Source organism: Mustela putorius, unplaced genomic scaffold, assembly GCF_011764305.1.
Source record: "Mustela putorius furo isolate JIRA1106 unplaced genomic scaffold, ASM1176430v1.1 tig00000738_pilon_pilon_pilon, whole genome shotgun sequence".
In the NCBI taxonomy this organism is placed as follows: domain Eukaryota; kingdom Metazoa; phylum Chordata; class Mammalia; order Carnivora; family Mustelidae; genus Mustela; species Mustela putorius.
Genome location: NW_025421463.1, coordinates 10,195,261 through 10,214,042, shown reverse-complemented (window position 1 = coordinate 10,214,042; position 18,782 = coordinate 10,195,261). Strand labels below are relative to the sequence as shown.

General features: G+C 51.1%; 1 protein-coding gene across 3 annotated transcripts in view; it reads right to left on the bottom strand.

Annotated features, from left to right (window-relative positions):
• LARGE1 (LARGE xylosyl- and glucuronyltransferase 1) overlaps positions 1-18,782 on the bottom strand; it is a 521,107-nt gene that overhangs the window by 459,468 nt on the left and 42,857 nt on the right. Inside the window, exon 1 of one of the 3 annotated variants that reach the window (XM_013051560.2) lies at positions 4,269-4,398. The exons of the other annotated variants lie outside the window; for them this stretch is intronic. The gene's annotated coding sequence lies outside the window, so the exon portion shown is untranslated. Of the gene's footprint in view, positions 1-4,268; positions 4,399-18,782 lie in introns of those variants that run through there. 3 annotated transcript variants of the gene reach the window in all.

Here is an 18,782-nt window from a genome sequence, read left to right as displayed (position 1 = left end):
CCCCATGAGGAAACATAAAGACCCACAGAGACGACAAAACACGTCCCGTGTCCTGTGGCTGACCTGGGCCAGACAGGCAGAATGGGAGCCCAGTCAGTCGGGCTCTGAGGCCTTAGGTCTTTTCCAATCGAAAAACAAAAGGGGACCCACGCTTCTGTCTAAGAAACCACACTAGGAGAAATCCATCGGGAGAGAAATCAGATTAACTCTCTGGATTGAGGAGGAGGAGCCTTAACCCAGGCCTTCATCCGGAGGACCAGCCTCATGGCCTTCAAACAGGGGTCTCACCTTTTCCAAACTCTCCTTTCCCAGTCTAAAAGACAAGGCTCCTAGGATTCTCTGGGAGGACACAGGGAGCAGAGTCTTAAGGCTTTGGCAGTTGAGGTCAGAAGGGCCTCATTCACGTCTACGCTGAGCCCCGCTGGCCGGTAACTGAGCAGGGAATTCAGGTTCTCTTGTAAGTGCTTCTTCATTTACGAAGGGGAATAACAAGGAACTTGCCGTAAGGGCTAAAGGAGGCAATGCACACAGATATACCAAATACGGTGCCTGGTATATTACACCCCGGAAATGCTAGACAGTAGCATGACTATAACCATCAACACCATCACCATCCTCATGATTTGAAATTCCAAAGAAGGAACTCTTCCCCACTGTAACACAGCGAGACGTTATAACCTTATTTGGAAGAATAATGTGGCTAACACATTTTCCAACTGAAATCCCTGAACAATGAAGGCTGACTCAGAGTGGAGGGGACAAGGCAGATGGTTCAAAGGTAGCAACGTCTTTCATCCGGGGGCCCCTCACCCGAGGGAAGGGGCCCTGTGGGCCTCCCTGTTTCAATCCACCCACCTCCAGCATGCCCCTCCTACCGCACTCCTGCTCCCAAGACCCTATAAGTAACCTAAAGGGCCTTTCAAAGAGACTCTACCCTTACAGGTCTACAGCTGCTGAATAATAATGGTAAGGTTCCTATGGCAACACTCCCTTCTGAAGTTTGGGTAGTGGAAGCCAGAGGGATCGCTTGGCACCTGGCTTATGTTCCGTGAAATGCCTTGAAACCACATGGGTGCTCCCACCATCTCACAATTAGAGAGGCCTTACTCCCGTACAGCATGTGACCTATTTCTAGAGTCCTTACACAAGTGTTACCTCCTCGGTGAGGCAAGAAGGGACTGACCCGATGTCTTTTTTTGACAAATGAAAAATCTAGCAATTAAAGTCGTCAAGAGCTCATATGCAGTAAACTCAGCCTAAGACCTGGGTCTCTCTGCTTCTGAACCCTGTGCTTTTCTCAAGACCCACAGTGTCTCTTGGAGTTGTAGCTTGGAGTCCTCTCAGCTCTGTCCACCAGGCTTTCCCTTTTCTCTCCACTTCCACGCCTTCAGGCGTGTGTACCACGACCCCTGCATTAACATCCTAGCCGTCAAAGTTGTGCAAGACTTAGCCCCCCACTTAAACTTTGCTCTGTTTATCGCAGTGTTCATAGACATCCCACGGGACCCCTCGTCGGCAATCACGTTAGTTCACCGCGGTGTCATGATGAAGAAAATATGTGAGAGGAGTTCATCCCATTCTGATGCTGTTTAGCTGTGTGATCTTCGGAAAGTGACTTAACTTCTCTGTGACATCATATCCTCACGTGGTTAATGGAGTAACAGCGCTTCCCTCATTCGGTTATTGTGAGAACTCACGGGACTTTGGTTCAGATAACACGGAGTAAGTGTGGGGGAATTTTATGCTATTACTATAATGAACATTATTTATTAATATCATTATGAATCAACATCATCACAATTCTGCAGTTAATAAAACCAAAACTCAGGGTCCTGTATCTGGCATGGGGCCACACAACAAATGCTACACCACAGGAAGGAATTCCAAGACCTCCTACTCCTACCTCTCTCCTAGGGCCCCACAATGCCTAACACACACTGAGTGCTTAGTGGTCTCAGGAATCAAGAAAATGTGACGACTATAAGAAAACCCAGTGAGTCACGTGGTCAACCCTCTCGCTTTGCCAATTAAAAACATCAGGCCAAGCAGCTATCACATCTGTTCAACCCCATTTATCTATTAATGATAACCTACACTGTTGTAGAGCGATGCCTAGTGCCAAGGTTTCATTCTCCAGGCCATTGGATGCAAAACCCACCAAGAGCACACCTGAAGTCAAAAAAGGAAGTCATCCTAGCAAATCATGGGCGTCCCAGCACGAGGATGTTAGGAGGTGACGGTTACACAGCTTGGGCTTGTTCACAGAAGCATGGGATTGCTCTGGTGGGTGCAGCCATAAAGCAGGAATTCTGTGACTCTGTGCCCTTGTAATCCTAACGTGAGAAGCAGGAGGAACAGAGGAGAACTACAGCTGTAATCGGTGAAGTCACAGCAGTCGTTCTCACGACCTGGAGAAAAGGGGTTCGGCCAGTTTTGCGAGCTACACAGTGATCCTGTCTCATCACAGAGTAGTACTGCCCTTCTCTTGGGTTCTACCACTACCCAGTGACCTTGCCCCAGGCCGGTGTGCCGTGACCACCTTCTCCTCCAGCAGGAGAACACCAGGGCCTCGCCCTCGGAGCCAGGCCAGCCCCATGCAGACAGCAGACAGAAGCTTCACCTCTTCACAGCCCCTGTTTGTGTCAGGCAGTTTCAAGTCGACGAAGGTACAAAATAAAGCTCCTGACCCTTAATGAGGTTACATTCCGATGGGATAAAGAGGTAATTAAAAATAAACATAATACATGAAAAGAAACAAATCCGACAGTATGTTAGAAGTGGTAAGTGCTTTGGGAAAAAAAGAGAAGGCAGGGCAAATGGGACTGGGCATGCCGGGCAGGGACCCATGAGAAGCAGGTGGCCAGAGGGGGCCTCCTTCATGTGAAAACTAAACCGAAACCGAAGGGAAGTGAAGGAGGTGACCACAGAAGTTAGCATCCTTGTCCCCGTCCAGAAAGGAGAAAAAAGTGACATTTGCACCAGTGGGAACACGTCTGAGACCACCCTCCTACATGGTAGAACCAGGGAGCCCCGGGGTCCCCAGATCCTCTGCCACATGTGACCTTTCTTTCTTTTTCTTTCTTTCTTTTTTTTTTTTTTTAAGATTTTTATTTATTTATTTGACAGACAGAGATCACAAGTAGGCAGAGAAGCAGGCTCCCCGCTAAGCAGAGAGCCCGATGTGGGGCTCGATCCCAGGACCCTGAGATCATGACCCGAGCTGAAGGCAGAGGCTTAAACCACTGAGCCACCCAGGCGCCCCCACATGTGATCTTTCTGACCATGAACTGGATCTTAGGTCATCCTGGTGCAGGCCTGGGTCCAGGAAGGACTCCAGACTTACCGGTGTAAGCATGTACTCTGACCAGGAGGAGCCTCGCTCTCTGTCCCGGCCAGGCTGACAATACGCTGGTGTGTCCACACTGCCAGGGTCAGAATATGCTACCCAAGATATGCCCCTGTGGCCTAAGGACTACCTGAGCAGATGGCATTGAGAAAAAGCAGACCTACTATGTGCTCTCTGCCTTTTCCCTACCCGCCTGGAAGCAGGACATAAATTCCCCTACAAAGGTGCCCTTTCTCCCCACATCAGAAAGAGGGGAGAACACTTTTATCGCCAAAGAGGAAGAGGGCACTGAGGAAAATCTACAGGCCCTGCTAGATAACCCTTTTTTGCCATCAGTGCCGCCCGTATTGTGACCTTCCTGCAATTCACCACCCCTAAAAGGTCCAAAAAACCCTTTGTTTCTTCCTTTGTCCCGTTCTAGCTGCTTCTCTGAAGCCTCCTCCCCCTACCTCCATGCCCCATAACGTTTTCAACATCAAAAAAAAAAAAAAAAAAAAGTGTACACTTTTCTCCCGTGGATCGGTCTTCTGTCGGCTTATTTCACAGCTCTGGCCACTGAACCTCAGAGGGTGGAGAAAAATTTGTCGTCCCTGCCGCTATCCCCGTGCAGTCCGGCCATCGGCAGTGCCCCTCCCATGTCATCTTGGTGACCCACAGAGCTACGTCCAACCATTAGCCTCGTGCAACAGAGGAGGACACGAGGATCTGAGCGCTGAAGCCAGCGTTGTTCGATGCCACACAGCTGGTAAGAGGCAGGGTTTATTTTCAAACCCAGGCGGCGTAATTCCATAGCTTAACGGTTCTGCAAAATGCCACAGGCCAGAACCACGTTTACAGGGGTGTCTGTGTGTGATCCCTAAAAACATCTACTTTCAGAGTTGTTAGGCCTAAATAAATATGCCTATGTAGCAAGGACGCCTACCTTCCCACAGACGTTGAGCTGGACAGAGCACGTTCACGAGAGAAGGACTTTGTTTTGTCTTCCGTATCCTCAGAACCTGCCTGGAAGCAGGCGCTAAATATTCACTGGACAAATGGAGGAAATCAAACTTCTGCCTGGTCTGTGGCCACGACGCTCCAGGAACCACCCCCGCCCACCCCCCCCTACGCACACTGCCCCCTCCCGCCCCCTGCCGAAGAATAGCTCTTGGCTCAGCTGTGGACAAGAGGAAGCAAGTGTGAAATGAAACTGCTCTCAGCATGTCCCCAGCTGAGCCCCCACTGGACAGGCAAGGCCAGTGACCAGCTGCACACACAGCCCCGCCCCACTGGACAAGAAAATTAAGTTGCCTCTTAGGCATTAAGTAGTTTACCAAGGCACGGTGCAATGGACTCTGAAATCCATTTGTATCCCCCAAAAATGTAATAAAACAAACCTCACACTCAAACAGCTAACAGAAAGGCAGAGATGATGAACACAATTATTAATGTGCTTAAAAAAAAAAAAAAAAAGGAACTTGCCCTTGGCACAGATGACAGGCCGTGAGGATTGGTCAGGAAGCTTTGCCACATATAAAACAAATTCAAAAATAAAAGTGACCATTAATTACTTGAGCAGTTGTTGGGGGGGGGGGGGAAATCCTGTCCTGGGAGCATGGGCTTCTGTTTCTCAGCATGAAAATCCCTTTTTATCGCTGAAGGATCACCCTTTCACCCACTGGCTCACATCAGCCTTCTCTGCCACGCTCCCTATTTTTTAAAAAACACAAAGTAAATCCCCCAGTGCTCTAATCAAGCTCCCTTGCTCCGTTGAAGGGTAACCTTCATGGAAAAGAGGCCACTTGATAAATTCCAGGAGAGTAAAAATAAAACATAATGGAAAAGATAGTCTAATCATCACAGCTAATTACAAAGGAAGAACATCGCTTTTCCCCCCTAAATGTCCCTGGTTTATTTAAAAAAAAGAAAAAAGGCCAATCTAACAAAGATGTCCTTTGTTACTGGTCTGAGTAAGAACAGAAGGAATCTTGGGGGGAGATGGTTATAACTTATGCGTGTAAAACCGGAGAAATTAGCTTTTGAAAAATTCATATATGTATTGGTAACACATTTAAATATATATGATGTACCAACTCGATCCAAGAGGCTGGGGAAGGTGTTGGGGCCGGGGGGTGGCAGCATGTTGAATCAAGTAAGACTCTGCCCTCCATGAGCCTACAGCCTCATAAAGAAGACAGACCTCATTCCAGCTGGTGGTGGCCTTACAGACGCCCTGGAGCAGGACCACGGGGTGCCGAACAGAGAGCGGTGCTTTCAATCCAAGGAGGATAGGGGAGTCTTTCTGGAGGTGACCCTGAAACTGGGTCTTGAAGGATGGTTGGGAGGTGGGCTGAAGGGACCCCGAGAAGCCCCGGATAGCTTGTCCCTTACCTTTCCAATGCAGAAGCAGGTGAGAGACCCGAGTGGCCAGTGAGCCTCCTCCTTCCTAACCACGACTGCAGGTGAGAGTCACCAGGAACGCTTGTTTGCAGAATGCACCTGCCAAGCTCCGGCCAAGACGTCATGAGTCAGAAGAATTTCAGGAGCGGGGCTTATAGGAAAGGCCCCCGAGGAACTTCTGATAAGCAGCCTCCACTTGGGAACCACCATTATCAACACCACCGTTTTTCAAGGTGGGGGAAATGAGTTTAGAGAGACACTCCTTACTCCTTCTGTCCTTCAATAGAAATGTACTGGGCACTCGCCCTGAGGAACAACAGTGACTAAACCACCACACCTGCTCTCAACAGCTTTGCTCACTGAGTCTTAGCAGCAATACCACAGGGTGCTACTCACCCCAAGATGAGGAAACTGAGGCAAGAAAGGCTAAGAGGACACAAGTAATAAGTGATGAGTGAGAGGGTTCAGCCTCAGCCCTCTGAGAAGCACCTTCTGCCTCCCGACAGCTCCCTGGTGGCCTCCCAGGGACCCAGCCATTGGGTGTGCACAAGGAATGACCTGGTTTGAGAAGCAAGGACAAAGCAGGGCTGGGGAGGGGATGAGGGGGGCTGTAAGGGGGAGCAATAGAAGAGAACCCCATGCCAGACTTGAACTACAGGAATTCTAGAATGTTCCATATGCAGAGTGCAACCAGAGTTAGTGGAGATTCATGGCTGTCACAGCTCTTGGGGGGTCGTGTTCCTCTAGAAATGTTCCCCACCCAGCTACACGCCTCTCCACAGGGAAGGGGACCAAGAACTTCTCCTGAAGGAACTAACTGCGTCGGGGGTCTCAGCAGCTCCTCCTCTCTCAGGGCCTCACTGGAGATGAAATTACGAGGCTCAAACAAAGCCTCTGAGGTCTCTCAGCAACTAGGAGTAAGAAAGCAATCTACTGACTGTCGGCAAAAGAGAGCAAGACACAGAGGCAGAATCCCTCCGGAGCTGGGGCTCAGAGTCATTCTGGGGTCGCTGGGAGGAAGTCTTCTGCGGTGGGAAAACCAGAACAGAGCCCCCCAGAACTCAGAGGAGGCGTGGGCTGAGCTGCCAGCCCTTCCACTTACAGCCGTGTGACACAGTGGGCAAGTCACTTAAACACGGATCAGGCAGCTGCAAAACGGCAATTTGCAAAGGATTTAATCAAACTGCTTTGAAAATACTCCACGTCTTACCTGGCACACGACAGGTGCTCTACAAATGGCCACGGCTCTGATTTTGTTTCTGAATGTAGATTCTCAAAAACAGACAAGACCCCTTCCCCTAAGGTGAGCTGTGGGAATAGCCTGTCGTTATCTTTCTCTTTTTCTTCCTATTTGTTTTACCAAGAGTGAGCAGAAAAGGCTAAAACAGCACCTCAAGTCAAAGTTTGCGGGGCAGAGGGAGCCTGGCCACCTCTGGGAGCAGCGCTCATTGCCCACACGCCTTCTTGGCTCTACACTGGAAACAGAAACGGACTCTCCTCAGGGGCAGGAGAAAATCCACTATGAGCTTCTGATACTCAAACAGCCCCCGAAAGGCTAGAGCTCAATAGATGTGTGCAATCAACATTCCCCGTGGACACACAACTGGCCTGAGTAAAGCTAAGTTAAGAATCCAGCTGTGGTTCGTTTCCCAGGGAAGATGCTAAGAAAATACTTATTTAAACCTTTCTTCTGGCTGTTGATTCAGAAACAGGAACAGGTAGTGACTAGTGCTCTCCCAGTAAAACAAAACACTTATTTTATGTTTTCTTTAAGAAATTTTTTATTTATTTGACGGGGGGTGGGGAACACAAGCAGGGGGAGTGGGAGAGGGAGAAGCAGGCCTCCCGCCAAGCAGGGAGCCCGATGTGGGGCTCGATCCCAGGACCCTGGGATCATGACCTGAGCCGAAGGCAGCGGCTTAACGACCGAGCCACCCAGGCGCCCCCAAAAATGCTTATTTTAGCTTGAAACTGATGACAGACGGGATAGGACAGCAATGGCGGCTTCTGCCACAGGAGAGCCTGCCTGCTTCTGCCTGCTTACTATAGAGCCCATGGCTGTGCTACCCATTTTCAGGCCCTGGGCTTGAGGGAAAAAACTCAGACTTTCAAGGGAGCTGCTCTGGCAGACCTAGGTCATGATAATCATATATTATATGATTATATTCCTGTCCTTAGTAATTTCAGAATGGCATCTCAAGATAGTCTTCACATAACCTGAAACTGGAGCTTCACAGGACCCAACAAACTGGAAGTCGGAACTACACTTTGGGGAGATGATGGACACAGAACAGACAAAAAAAAAAAATCCTTCCTCTGGCTTCTGGGAATATAACTGGGTCCCCACGAGGCTTCTGAAAGAAGTGTTGTCTGAGTGGGGACTCAGAGAAAGGGCCCCGGGCCGTCTCTGTGGCCCAGGCCCCATCTGAGACTTACTAAAAGACACGTGAATGTGTTTTTTGAATAGTAGTGCAGACAGGGCCAGACGTCAACAGCACTTGAAACCTCCAGGTACTTGATATTTGAGGTCATCCAGAGCATCTTTCTAGAAATAACTAACTGAACCCAGGGCAGTGGAGGGACGATCCCAGGTGTTTCTGAGGAGGCAAGGCCAGAAACCACCCTCTTCTCTTCCGGCTCATGACCTCCCTTACACTTTTCCTGGGACTTCTCAGAACCACCTTCCTAAGCCCCGGCAGAAGCTCAAGTAGAAAAGAAACCGTCAGTACCAGCAGCAAGATCCCAGGAGAAGCCTTGAAGAGCCTCGGCCAACATTTCTAGAACCTTCTTCACTGGCCCCTTTACAAAAAATGTCATTCCCTCGTGTATCAAAATTCTTTTTAACTCCTAGAGCTTAGAAGTAAAAAGAAGTCAGAAGTCCAGTACCAGAGAGAAACCTGGGTTTAAAGCCAGCAGTGTGACCTTGGTCTGATAGATTAAAAACAACAAAACGTAGTCAAAAGGTGAGAGCAATCCACCTAACTGGTGGACCAACAGAAAAACGGAATGTGACACAGACACGCAACAGACCATCACTCGGTCTAAAGGAACGCTACAACCCGGATGACCTCTGAGGACATCATGCCAAACAAAAGAAGCCAGACACAATAGGACAAGTGGTACGGAATCCTACTCAGAAGAGGTACAGAGAACAGTCAGGTTTGTGGGGACAGCGGGTGGAACGGTGGCAGCTAGGACAGGCAGACACAGGAGAAGGGGGACCTGCTGCTCGATGGGTACAGAGTTCCAGTTTCTGGAGGTGACAGTCCTGGGACCGGTCATACAACGATGCAGATGTATCCCCATGACTTAAACTGTACATTTTCAGTGGTTAAGAGGGTCCATTTTATGTTATGGGTACTGTATCATCATAAAAACTTAAAAGTAATTTTTAAAGCTGTGACCCGGACAAGTGAGGTGCCCGGAGCAGAAGTCACACCCGTCAGGAACCCCAGAGTCCGAATGTCCTGCCGTGGAACTGGTCCCTCTAGTCGCAGCATGTGTGGCCCGGGAAAAGTCACCAGACCTCTCTGGTCCTCACCTATAGGGTGGGCAGCAGCAGCACCAGCGCTCAGAGGGAACAGCTCTGGGAACAATGTGTGGGAAGTATTTAAGGAAGCACCCAGCACACACAGAGTGCTTGCACACGGAGCCTCGCCGGACCCACCAGCCGGCTGGCCAGTCCATCCCGCCAAATGCTGCGACAGCGGATATGGTACATCTACTTCCTTCGTCCTAGAATCCCGGGAGGTAGGGACGCTAAGCCTGCTCAGTCTGAGTGTGCAAGAAGGAGGCGCTGCCCACGCAGCCTCGACCTCAGCCTCCTGTCCTGTCTCCTCTGTCTCCTCCTCCTAGTCCCAACTGGACAGCAAGAAAAAGGCCAGTAAGCACAGCCCCGCCCTGCTGGTCTCCCCAAAGCCCCACGCTGAAGGGAAAGTACCTCAGTTCCCCTGGCGGGCAAAGGATGCCAGCCTTCACAACCACCCGCCCTGCAAAAGAAGCCAAGACTTGCGGTTTTGCTCGATGACGCCCACAAGCACGGATACCCACCTGCACACACGCTCCCATTTGCCCCACAACACGACAACAAAAGAAACCAGGACCAGCTATTTGCAGCCATAAAACAAGCCAGACCTGGACGTGAATCCCAGCAGTGGGACCTCGGACACGTGATTAACGCGGCCGAGCCTGACTCCTCACCTGCGGAACGACACATTGCCAGCCTGGCCGTGAGGAGTTCGCAGACACCTCTCCTCACACTTGGCGGGACTCCCCCAGCCCCACAGGCTCCTGAACAAATCACTGCTGTAGCCAAGTAGACACGTGACTTCGGCTCACCCCTCTTCTCCCAGAAGGAGCCCCAGAAGGTTCTGCCTAAGGGTGAGAGCAGGGAAGGACAGGTCTCTGTCCCCAGAACACGGGCCGGGATCTGGATGACACGCGGAAGTTCCTAACACAGACACAGTCTCCCATCCTTGAGAGCTCCCAGCGCGAGTGGGAGCTCAGACACACAACTCCCCTAAGAACACAAAACAGAAATTGCTACAACAGATCACAGCTCACACCAACTGCCAAGGGAGCAGTCGAAGAGTCCGCTCACGCCACCTGGGAGGTGGACGGCCTATGTTATCAGGGAAGGCTTCTCTGGGGTGGCGACATCTGAACCGTGCCATGAACAACACGGGATCTTCCCACGGAAAGGCTGACAGCCAGGACCTGAATCACACCGCACTCTGTACTGACTTTGCACTTCCCCAGTGTGGAGTCTGGGACTCCGCTGCAATGAGATTACAAGCTCACTGACGCCGGAGCTTCCAGAAGCACAGACACCGGGAGATGAAACTGAGTGCCAGGCAGACATGGGGGTCCCAGGAGAGCCCAGGAGAGCCGGCTCTGCCACGTGTCCCACTACCATGTCCCACGGTGTCCCGTGACTACCATGATGTCCCACATGGGCTCAAAGTTGTGAATGTTCTTAACAGAAGAGCCAAGTCTTCCCTCGTTAAAAAAAAAAGGACAAGGACGACTCTACTAACAAAGGGGCAGTCCAGGAACACAATGGTCAAAACTGCTACTAGAAGAATTTTTTTTAAAGACTTAACTTATTTGAGAGAGAGAAAAAGAGAGAGTATGAGTGAGACAGAAGGAGCAGAGAGAGAAGCAGGCTCCCCACTGAGCAGGGAGTCCGACGCGGAACTCGATCCCAGGACACGGGGATCATGACCGGAGCCAAAGGCAGGCGCTTAACCGATGGAGCCCTCCAGGCACCCCTTGAAGTAAAAACTGTCAAAACTGGAACGATCACTAAAGTTGCTATTATAGCTACCTATCTGTTGGCACTCACGTGCACTGAGGTCTTACGACGTGCCAGGCTTCACCTGAATAATCTCATCTAATCCTTACTACTAGTATTAACAACCTATTTCGCAGATGAGAAAACCGAGGCACAAAAATCAACAGAGCTACCCCAGATTGTGTAACTGAGATCCAGAAAGTGTTCTCCCTCCCCACCGGGCCTCAGCAGGGAACACAGTGTCCCCACCTCTCCGTGCTGCACTGTGGAACACGGGGGAGCCAACAGATTGTGGTTCAAGTCCCAGATCTACCCCTTGGCAGCTGCTTGACCTTGGGCAGGTTTCCCAGCAAACACCTGGGGTTGGGGCGCTTAAGACAAATGTATTAGCTTACAGGTCTGAAGCTTGTAAGTCCAAACCGGGCTTCCCTGGGCTTCCAGAGTCCCCTCATTTTTAAGTGGAAATTAATCCAGGCTCGCTAGATTCCTGAGACGATTCAAATAAAACAACATGAATTAAGTCCTTGATGCAAAGTTAACTCCCACGAGGGCAGCGGCGTTCTTTCCTCTGGCGCCGGACAGCCTCCTGCCTCCTGATGGGAGGGCGGGCTGTGGCTTCCCTCACAAAGCCTGGACGATGCCGGCTCCATTTCTAAAATTCCAGGCCAGACCTCAGACTCTTTCTAGGCTCAAGTGAACTTTATTAGAAATAAACGGGAAGCAGGGGTCAGAGTGCTTTTTTCCCCAAAGTTTGTAAACTGTGGTTCCTTCACTAAAGACACCAAAAGCAACCTGGAGTTCTGTCTGACCAGACACATGGTCTGGCATGCCTACGTTCCTGTTTTACCTGAATGCAAAGTAAATATGTCACATCCCACACGTGTTAATCCAGCAAAACTCATCCTTCCTGTGTTTCTAGGGAACAGAGATGTGTAAGGAGGTACGTACGGTGAGCTTCAGTGAACAAACCCTTGTCCTCAGGGAGAGGTGGGGCTTCCCTTTTCGGACATGGCAACAGTTCATAACAGAACCTTGGAGGGCCTTACCCAAGAAAGGCAAAGAAAGAGAGAGCTGGGAATGGCCCTTCAAGTCACCAAGGGCCGTTAAGGTCGTTAAGGTCCCTTCCAGTTGTAAGGGGCTTCCATAATCCTGGAGTCCCCAGCAGGGCCTACACTTGAGCTGGGTCCCAGGGAGGCCCCTATTTTCGGGGAGGTTACAATAAAGATGCAGTAAAGAGTGACACGGAGTACACATCAAACATCCCCAACGCCAGTAAGTACGTGTATGACGAAGATAAGAGAAGTGGAGAAACCAGCATTGCTCTGTTTCCCTGGAGAAAACTATGTGGGTGAGGTGCACTTGGCCTCGGAACCCAGAGCTCCCAATGCTTCCTTTAATTGCTTCAGGGGGCACCCAGGTGGCTCAGTCGTTTGAGCATCTGCCTTCGACTCAGGCCATGGTCCTGGGTCCTGGGATCCAGCCCCTAGTCGGGCTCCCTGCTTGGTGGGGAGCCTGCTTCTCCCACTCCCTCTGCCTCCCACTCTGCCTGTTTGCGCTCTGTCTCTGTCAAATATATAAGTAAATAAAATCTTAAAACACACACACACACACACAAAACTAAAGAAAGAAACACAGGCTCACGTATGTGTCTCCCAACAAGACTGCGACCTCCTCAAGGATACGGACGATGCCTTGTTCGCCACACTGTCCCCAGTCCCAGAGAGGAGACTCAGGTGTGTGTGAGTGGATGGACAGTTGAACGGACAGAGATGGGGATGGCCTGGGAGGCTGCGTGGCTGCCTCGGGGCAGCAGCAAGATGAATGCAGATTTAAGTGCTCAAGACCAGGGGCACCTGCGTGGCTCAGTCGGTGAAGCCGCTGCCTTAGGCTCAGGTCATAATCTCAGGGTCCTGGGATCGAGCCCCGCATCAGGTTCTCTGCTCAGCGGGGAGCCTGCTTCTCTCTCTACCTCCCCCTGCTTGTGCTCTCTTTCTATGACAAATGAATAAAATATTTTTAAAATAATAAACATAAATAACTGGTCAGTGGAAGCCCTCAGAACACTTTCCCCAGATGCCACCTTTCTCCTGATCCCACTTCTCAGAACCCAGAGCACTCACTGCCGGCCTGTGCCCTCGACTTCACAACCACTCGCTGTACTTGGACTGTGGTCCTGAGGCGGTCTCATCCTTCGGGCCTGTCTCTCACTCTCTTCCCGTGTGTCTCTCCCCATCACCTCTACACCAGTTCTGCCTTAGGGTTGGTTCACAGCTTCTGGACGGGCCACAGGCATAGAAGACTGCCCCAGCCCACCATGCACAACACACTCAGACGAATCTTCATCACCAGGGAAGATGACCTCTGGGGGCCACAATTCAGTGACGCCTGCCACCCCGCCCTGACACAGAGCCCTCTCTGACCCATCCTCAGGCAGAGAAGGAGCGGGCCACATCCCTTGTCACACGGCCCACGGCTGCACCTGCCTCCTGCACCCAGCAGGACTCCAGACTGCTACAGGTCGAGTTTTTTTTCTCTCCTTCACAGCCCGACCTAGAAATATCACCAGGACACCAAGAAGTAGGTTTGGTTTGGTCTGTTTGTTTTCACTACAGAACATCCTGGCAAGGAATACTCCCATCTTGCTTTTCTTCTGAGTGACAAAGACACAACCGTACTTCAGGTAAATAAATGTTTTCGACCTAAATGAGTCATTTGGTGGGGACAGGGAGCTCGCCAGTCTGCATCGGGGCTGACCCCTTCCCAAGCGGGGAGGAGGGCAGCGCAGTGTCTGGGGTTAAAAACCACAGAGAACAATGAGACATCGTTTGTTTTTGGTGGCGATCTCCCTTGCTATGTGTGTGGAAAACAGGAAGGCAAAGGGGAGATCATTTAAAAAGCGGGGTCAGCAGAGTTCTCCCTGGGGCAGAATCCAGCGACAGCACTTTCTTGCTGTAAAATCCTGCGGGGAAGAGAGGGGAGGAAGTACTTAACATCTGACCTTCGTGAGTTCATTTGTGGCGGCAAGGATTAACTGAAATCACTTTGAGTCGTAAAGCATGTGACAAATCGCAGCACATAACAGTTAAGGCGAACCGTTTTAACACGTACCGATCGCACAGGAAGGAACGGTGCTGTCTGATGTGGTCGTCGCTGGCTACGCGGAATGAACTGAAATGAAGCCAGACCCAACATTCAGGCTCTCAGTCACACTAAACGCATTTCAGGTACCTGGTAACTAACTACCTGTGGCTGGTGGCCACTGTCCTGGACAGCGTAGACACGGAGCATTTTGCCACCCGCAAAGTTCTACCGGATCACCCTGGTATACAAGGAAGGAAAAAAGGCCTGAAGCGAGAGGGTGTGGGTGACCTTGGGCAAGTTACTTACCATCTTCGCGTCTCCCTTCCTCACCTGTGAAACGGGGCTAATAGCAGCGCCATTATTCACTGATGATGGTTCTCTGCTACGCAAGTGCTTATAATAATGCTCACGAGAAAGGTAAGTACTCGCCAGCCAGTCCCCTATAAGAGGAGACAGACACAGGTGTGCTGCAAGGTGGGTTACTGGGAGAATTAAAAAAAAAAAGAAAAGAAAATGACATAAAGCACTTGGCACATTCATTTTTTTTTTCAACAAATGTTCACAAAGCGCCTACTATGTGCCGGGCATTCTGATAGGCACTAGAGACATAGAAACGAGCAAAGGCCCTGCCCTCCTAGAGTGCAGGGTCTTGACAAACAGAGGATCTATTATCCTGATACAAACAGGAAGACCAAGATCTCCATTTTACCACGTAACAATAGCTCCCAGCAATGAGGAGAGAATGCTGCCAGGTATAAAGTTACCCCCAAAGGGGTACCTAATAACAGTGCTCTTTGTAAGGATGGATGGATGGATGGACGGCCGGATGGGGGGGAATGAATGGGTGGGTGGGGGGGTTAATGGGTGGGTGGGTAGGGGGGGTGGGTGGGGGGGTTGATGGATGGGTGGATGGGTGGGGGGGTTGGATGGGTGGCTCGCGCGGTGGTTGGATCAATGAGTTTGGAGAAGGCTCAATAATGCGCAAATAATGGGTGCCTACAGGGTGCAGTCAGCTGCGCGTCTGACTCTTGGTTTCAGCTCAAGTCATGATCTCTGGGTCACAAGATCAAGCCCTGATTTGGGCTCCACGCTCAGCAGGAAGTCTGCTTGGGATTCTCTCTCTTCCTCTCCCTCTGCCCCTTCCCACCGAGCGCGCTGTCTTTTTCTTCCTCTCTGTCTAAAATAAATCTTTTAAAGAACTGCATAAAGAGTAAGCTGGGCCCTGGGTGACCCACTTAATTACCCTCTGGTGGGTGTGGCCAACTTAGAGAGCGGTTGCCAGGCGACACTAATAAATGATCCCAAAGCAGTGTGCAAACTGTTATGCATAGAAGCTTAATCATCTTTAACAGGAATCTTAAAACCCAAATGACTGGGATAGAGACGGCCTTCACATGCGTGCCCTCTGGCTTCTATTCTGGGCTCTGCTCTGACTCACCCTGCCAGCTGGGCCTGCTTACTCCCCTCCGTCGTACCCAGGGGGGAAAGAACCAATCAGGGAGCCCACACCCACCTCTCCCACCCATCTCTCCCACCAGGCAAACAACCTTTCGCTGGTGCTCGACAAACAGCCACCCAAGAGGGAGGCCTCCCATTGCCCCGCCAACTCCTGTCCAGCCCTCGGACTCACCTGCAGACCTGAGCAGCCAGCATGCTGACCCCAGGTCTACTACTCCCCTGGCAGAGCTTTCCCAACAAAATGGGATATGGGCAAGTGGCACCGTATCTCTGCCTGTGCTTCTATCTGCAAAACCCAAAAGCTCATTTTGGTAGGTTTGCAGCTCCCTGACACTGCCAAACTGTCACGGAAGGGGGCTGTGTTGAGTCACTGGACCCACGTCCTACCCGAAGGGTGGGCCTCAGCAAGTTACTTCGAGTCCTGAGGTCTCAGCCTCCCCCGGGGTTGCACAGTGAGGAGAAATACTGCTTGCTACATGGTGTTGTTGGTGGGATTCAGTGAGATAACTTAAATAAAGTGCACCAGGATTCAGGAGGAACTAGTTTACATTCTGCTTAGCATGTCAAGATCGGTGGACATCAGGAGATGTGGTCTCAGGCCCCCGTGCTGACTCTAGCAGGGTGAGCTGGTCAATCCACGCCTCGACCACCTCCCTCTCACTCCCAAGAGGAGGGTGAACTGGATCCACGGTCTCTCTTGCCCATGACCTTCCCTATTTCACCCCAATCACGCTGCTTTTCAGCCTGATGAAAAGAACACGAGGTATTTGGAAACGCAGCACAGGAGTTCACATCAGCAATGCCTTCCACCTGTACCAGCCTTACTTCCAGATGTTGACAACAGGACATTTGCTTATGACGGGTCTCACACATCCACAGGCGTGCGGGAACACCACCCCGCCGTCCGTGTGTCCGCCAGAGAGAGCTGCAGTGACCGGCCTCACCCTGAGCAGGAACCCCTGAGAAACGGCAGATGTGGGACGCTCGGTACACACGGCTGACGGATGCATGAAAATGATCGACCAAGCATTCCTGTGGCAACGCCTGCCTTGACTGTCACACTTCAGAACACTCAGGACTGGATGATGTCTGTGGGTCTGGCTGTGTTTGATATTCTACAGTGATTTCTGCTAGGAGATGAGCTGGCCAGGAGGACGGGGCTGACACAGGGAAGCGATGTCCTCTACGTGGCCTGCAACGACCTCTGTCCATTTCTGCCCTCACCCCATCGCACTGAACACCCAGCACCCCAAGCAGGGCCCCATGACTGTGTGTTCCCCAGCATGTCCTTCATAGAATGACGGGACAGTTCCAGTCCCATGCATGTGGATTCTTCCCATCAAAGGGCTCTCTGTATACTCTTTTATGCTCATTCACCCAGTGTCCTTTTCCAGGCTGCCCAGGCCCTGGTTTGGGCCACCAGCGACCATTAGTCACGTCTAATTCCACGCGTTTCACATTTTCTGCGTGTCAACCCCGTGGCGGGCTCAGCATACCGACGTGACCGTGACCGTGACTGAGCTCGAGGAGCTAAAAAACAAACAGGGGCCCAAACCTCCGAATGAAATGGGTCCCGAGATGTGCTTCAGGAGAATTAAAGAAGATGGTGGGAATTCAGGGCGGCAGTGGCTGATTCCAGAGGTGGGGAAGTGGAGTAAGGCTCTTGGACTTGCTGGAAATGAGAATTTGGACAGGGAAAGCGGGAGGGGGAGGGGAAGGAGAAACTTTGGTTCCAAATACTCATTCATGACTCTTGTGCCTCTCTCAAAGCCCTTTCCCCAGACCCATTTTGCCCTTGGAGTCGTGCCCTCTCTGACCCCGAGACTCCGGCAGCAGTCTCCCATTTTTCGCTTGTCAGTTGGCTATTTCGTGCTTGTCCTGACCCTTCCAGGCCTGCTCACCTTCCCCGTTCTCCGGGCGCTGACCCAAGACAGCACTCTCCGAGTTGGCATTAAGTGTGGCAAGGCTAAAATTAGGACTGTTTCCATAGATATCTAGACTTCTCTGTAGCAAATCTGTTCGGCTCCCAAGTGAAAAAAAAAAAAAAAAATTTTTTTTTTTTTCCATTCTATCTGCAAAAGGAACCGGGGTGGGGGAGGTGGGGTTTGGAAAATCCAAGCTGGCTAATGTCTGGACATGCCTTTGAGCCTTCCTGAGCCCACAGGAAAGGAAAGAGGAGCCTTCCCTGGTCTGCGCAGTGGCACGCGCTGGGGTTGGTCTTCAGTGGGTTATTAAGCCCCTACCGCAAAGGAAAGACAGTAAGCATGGGCCACCCACGCACTCGGCCTCATGTCATCAGAAGACGGGGTCCCCTCCAGGAAGTGGTCCTACTTTCTCCCATCTCAAAGACACAACGCAGGTCAGCGAGGTCAAGGCTGGCTGGCCCTGTAGGATGGGCCCCCCCATTCACAGTTAATACACGGGAAGCCTTGTATTTCAACCAACAGTTAAAACATGAGGCTCAAAGACGTTCAGAGAACCCCCTCATGGCCACCCGGCAAAGTGTCACAGTGTTAATGATGAAACGGTAACAGTAATAACAGGCACAGCTTACACCTGCCGGCACGGTTTTGTTCTAGGTTCTGTGCCCAACGCTTCTCTGAAGTCACTCATTCCATCCTTGTTACGGGCTGAATGGATATGTGGAAGTCTAAGCCCCAGCAACTCAGAATGTAACCTTATTTGGAAATAGAGTCATGGCAGATATAATTAAATTAAGATGAGGTCATACGGGAATAGGGTGGGTCCTTGAATCCAGTAACGACCGGTGTCCTTATGAGAGGACCACGTGAAGACAGATTGAAAAAACACCCATGATCCCCGGGGACAGGGGTGAGGTGTCCACAAGCCAGGGACCACCAAAGATGGCTGGCGACCACCAAAAGCCAGGAGGAGGAGAGAAGGGTCCTCTGACGGGTTTGGGAGGGGACGTGGCCCCTGCTGATACACCTTGACTTCAGAATCCCAGCTTCCAGAGGTCTCTTCTTTCCAACTGTCCCGTATGTGGCGTTTGGCACAGCAGCCATGGGTGACCCATACGATCCTCAGCACAATTCCATGAACATGTGGGTACGAAGACAGCCAAGCTTTACACATGAGGGCACCAAGGCTGCACTGATAGCAAATAATACTGGTAACAACGACCAACCTGGCACTAAGTGCTTCACACATAATAACCTGCGTGGTCCCTGCAAAGCCCACCACAACCCCATAAAGTCCTCCCAT